Below are 4,993 nucleotides of genomic sequence, written 5' to 3' on the forward strand. Positions count from 1 at the left end.
ATTTCAGATATTTTTACTACATTTCTTCCGCTTAATGAAATTTCTGCTGTTTTTCACATTATTGCTTTATAAATGCTAACAGGGTATAAAAATGGATAAAGGTAATTTGTTCAATAATTGGCTTGCGTAGCTTACATTAGTAGGCGCTATCATGACTTCTGAGGGTGGGAAATCCGGATCGTAATAGTAATAAAGTTTTCAATAGTGTATAGGTATGTAAAAATCCCTTTTTTTATTGGGCTAAAGACTTTATTGTCCTTATTACAATATAAGGTATTACAGGCTTACGCCTTACTTAAAAAATGTCCCTGAATGCCCTGGTGTATGCCCCGAATTATTTGGCGTACGCCTTTTGAAACTTTCGCCCCACACCATCGTCCCATGCATTTTTGGTGCGCCTCGCCCCCAGGCTCACCTTGGGGCTCGCCCCGAAAATACCTTTTAAAACACTATTTGAGATAATTTAAATTTTAAAAGGGATATAAGTAATTGCAATAGTTAGCATGCGGATTTTCTTTATTTTCATCATAGTAGGTGTTCTATGTTCAAATAGTATTTTTAAAGGCAGGTGTGTGAGGCAATCCATTTTGCTACGGGACGAGGCGTAAGCCTAATCTATCTTTAAATTGTTTAATTTATAATGACGCAAAATAAACCAAAAAAAAGTATAGTAGAGTTTAAGAAATTAAAAAAATAAACTCATAAAAAATAAAATAACTTGTATGTTTTATAAATATAAATAATATAATAGTGTTAAAGTTACTATGTGATACAACTATAACGTCTTAACTATCAAACAATTAAAAAATTATAATTTATTTAAAAATGTATAAAGTTATACATTTTATTTCCCTAAAAGTAATTAATCAAGAAGGTTCATAAATACTATAATTTAAAAGACTACTCCTTCACGTACAAAATTACTTTCAAAGAGCAAAACAATAAAGTCTATTAATTTAAGACATGAATACCAATGGCAATAAGATACAATTTTTACCATCTAATTTAGAAAAAATAGTCTAATAATATTAACACACACGATATTCTCTAGTAAATATGTAATTATGTGGCTGGTTATTTGAGTTATTCTCAAATAAAAGTTTAATCATAACTTTGTTAAAGAATTGAGCATCAATAGTGTTAATTAGGAATTTGACACATGATTTAAGTAGGAACTATAGTCAAACCTCTCTATAAAAACCTTGTTTGTTCCGTTATTTTTGTGGCTGCTATAGTGAGGTGCTGTTATATATAAAAATATATATTATAACATAACATAAAAATTAATTCCGAAAAAACTTAACTTTTATAGTAAATGGTTGTTATATAAAGATGTTGTTATAGAGAAGTCTGACTATATTGGGCAAGCCCTGATAATTAAGTGTTATGCGTGTTTGGGTGGATGCTTTGGGGCGTAATCTCACATAACTAAGCTTCACACACCCCGTTCAGGGACGGCTAAATCTGAACGTGCCCCAAAAGAGTCTTTTAACCACTATGTATATTAAATAAATAATTTAATAACTAGAACTTTGTTACTTTTATCTAATTTAATGGTTTTTGTAAATTTTTGTATATTTTAGTTTGTCGTTGTTTGGGATTTTTTTGTTTTGTCCTTACTTTCTTATTAATTCTTGTGTAGTAGATAAATGAAGTATTTAAATAAATTTTACCAAACATATTATTTATATTTTCCAAATGTGGTCTATTTAAATAATTGTATAATAAAATTAAATTGAAAAAAGTAAAGAAACCATTTCCCTCGTTTTCCTCTTCAGTTCCCTCGTTTTTCATTCAACTACTCAGATAACTTCTCTTTATTCCCGCCATTGTTTCCCTCCATATTTCCACTTTCCTCTCTTCTCCCATTTTCTTAGTTAGAAACTTCATTTTTAGAGCTATATATTCACCGTATTTTTCCTCTTGGAGAGATGAAATCCTGATGAGCATTAGGTCAGTTCTCTGTTTTCTATTTGTATTTTAATTTTTTGAAGTTTGTTCATTTTACTTTCATCAATATGATTGGTGGAAACACATTTGTTCTTTATATTTAGGATGTAGATATGTAGTTTATTTCATTGCTTTGTTTTACCCAACTAGTAACACTGCAGTTTTTTTATTCTCTGTGGCCCTCTTTGCTAATTACTTGGATTTGACTGCTTGTAGAGTATATTGTGGTTTTTATTTTATTTTCATTTGGAGTTAAAAAGAAAAGCAGATCTTTTTGGGGCTCTAGATTGGGTTTGTTGAGTAGTTTGTAGAAAACTTTTTATCTCATCATTTGTCCGATGTTTGGTTTGTATTAATCGATCATTCTTTTTGGGGTACTTAAAAAGTGTGTCCTGTTTGTTTTGCTTAATCGGTAATTCGAGAAGTTGTATCCTTGTTTATAGTCAAGTAAAATCTGTCAATTTTGAAAAACTAAACTATCTTAGGACAATAATTATTGTTCCCGCATACAGGACTATATTGTTTAGCTTGGATTTCGATAGCTCAATGCTCAGTTAACTCCTAGATTGTGAGCTTTTACTTTTTGGTTGGTGAGTCGGTGAAAAATAAAAATTTGAAATTCATCAAACTCAGAAATCCATTGATTGTATTAGTTTTCAATACTGCAGCATGAAGTTAACATATTATTTATTCTAGCTGTCTATGCGTTTCATGTGAAATGCCATCATTGGCTAAAAGCATCCTCAATGCTTTGTGTAACCTTTTAAGATTGAATATGTTGAGAATCTTCTTGTGTCCTCCTCGCCCTTGAGAAATAGAAATGATGACTCAATTGTAGTTGAACATGTGACCATCTCTTAAAGCTTGTACGTGTGCTTTCTTGCCTTTAGTTTAGTTAATCCTCTGTTATTCAAAAGTTGTGGCAGAATTATTGGTCACGTTTCATAAATTGTGTTATGTCCTCTGTTAATCTTATCTTTTGGAGATCAAGCAAGGTGGTTTAACGAACTTTGTGGCCTAAAGTCAAACTTTATGAAGGGCTTAACTTTTTTAAAAAAAAAATATTATTTATTTGAAGTCTATCTTTTTAGCTTTTCTTAGATTCAAAATTATTAATAACTTTCTTATAATCAATAACTCCTAATACGTATTTGTCAATTAAAAATATAGTCAATCCATTTAACCTTTCTTGTGAGTTGTGACATTGTTGTTCTTAGGTAAGATTTTATCAATTAATTTAGAAAACTTATTTCTGCCGAAACAATGGTAACATGAGTTATGAACATTATCTCATAAGCAATTTAGGCATTTGAAAAAAAATTAATCTTTATATTTGATTAAGTGTATTAATTAAACTATTATCTTCTAATAGTACTATTTTCCTTAATACTTTTAATTCAAAAAATAAATTTAAACCATCAATATCAAATTGATTATTATGCTTAAGGAACATTTAAGATTAAGGCAATATTTTTTAAATTTTCAACATCTAATGATCTTAGTTTTTACTGTCGAATAAAAAAATCAAAAATATTTTCATATGCTTGGAATTGTTCAAATCTATTTTGAAGGGAAAAAGTAGTCTTGTCTATTATGTATAAAAATAATCAACTCTAAAGGATTCTTCGAAAGATTTTGAGATTTCATTATCAACATTCGCATCAAATTGTTACTTTTTATATATCATATGTTTCGATATTCTTAGGAAATTCAGGTTTGATATTCATTTTAAGTGAAATTTTCTTGGTAGAAATCGTAGCAGTTGCAAATCCTTCTTTTTTATATTTGTTAAAGAAAGAAATCAAACTTTTTCAATTTATAAGACTCTTTTTTAAACTTATACATAGTCTATTAGATGTAATAAAAAATGGGGGCCCCATAAATATTGTGCCTAAAGTGATTGGTTTAATGGAAGGGCCGCCCCTGAGATCAAGGATACTCTATCACAAATTTAATGTAAAAATGCCTAAAAGATGCACTACTTGCACCAATGAATCTAAATATTCGTGAAATAGAAGTCAATTCCAACTTCTTTTGGCTTTATTCGTTTTATCACATATTACTTTAATTTGATCAATGAATGCTTCATCTCAGTCCTCTTCATATTTGATTCACCACTCTCTCTTTTTTATGAATATGCAGCCATGCCAAAGATTAAACGTTTTTGGAATACACTAAAGTTAGTTCGTCAACCAAATGAAGCTCATGGACATTCTTTATCATTAGCAACTCCGGTCCAATCATGTGCTATAGAGCCCTCAACAAAAGTACAAGCCCTCCCACATGCTCATTAAGTCCTTCAACAAGAAAAAGCTCCAACTCTGCCTTCTAATTCAAATGCAACATCTGTGCGCCGTGCAGGACATGAATCTACAAAATGTTGGACAGTAGAGGCAAAAGGTATGTGCCTTACATGTATTTTTACTTCAATTTATGAGAATCTTATTTTTTTTTCCTTTTTGGTTGAGTAACTTGTTTTCTTTTTAAAGACTCAGAAATGCTACCAAGCAGATTAGGGTAAAGGTCAATGAGGTTAACAACCTAACTGTTGGGGAGCGCATCATTGTGGGTTTGATGACTACAACGCAACATATGGTGAAGCGCAAGGTTTGCTCGCGGGATATTGTGGGTTGTTGGCAATTGATTGTAATTTGTTCCTGATTAGTTTTGAGAAGTGGTCAGGGCCATCATGCATGCCTAAGAAGTACATGGAAGACTGCTATGAAACAATATTGAAGGTACAAGTGTTATTACATATTTTAATCATATTTTGGAGGTTTATAAACCTCCACAATATCTTTTTTGAACCATTATGATCATGTTGAGGGGGTTTATAAACCCTCGCAATTTTTTTTGACACATCGAAATCATATTGCAGGGGTTTTATGCTAGCACTAATTATCTTTCCAAACTCCTTCATAACTTTTTCTTAAAAAAAATATTTTAATCATATTTTAGGGGTTTATAAACCCCCACAATATCTTTCTTGAACCATTATAATCATATTGAGGGGTTTGATAAACCCTCGCAATATTTTTTCTTT

General features: G+C 30.5%; 1 long non-coding RNA gene across 1 annotated transcript; it reads left to right on the forward strand.

The window, feature by feature from the left end:
- Positions 1-1,816: 1,816 nt before the first annotated feature.
- On the forward strand, positions 1,817-4,682 carry LOC142170551 (uncharacterized). Its single transcript, XR_012699792.1, has 3 exons — positions 1,817-1,953; positions 4,093-4,350; positions 4,440-4,682. It is a non-coding gene; the product is annotated as an uncharacterized LOC142170551 (long non-coding RNA).
- Positions 4,683-4,993: the final 311 nt, after the last annotated feature.

The sequence above is a fragment of the Nicotiana tabacum genome, chromosome 16, assembly GCF_000715075.1.
Source record: "Nicotiana tabacum cultivar K326 chromosome 16, ASM71507v2, whole genome shotgun sequence".
In the NCBI taxonomy this organism is placed as follows: domain Eukaryota; kingdom Viridiplantae; phylum Streptophyta; class Magnoliopsida; order Solanales; family Solanaceae; genus Nicotiana; species Nicotiana tabacum.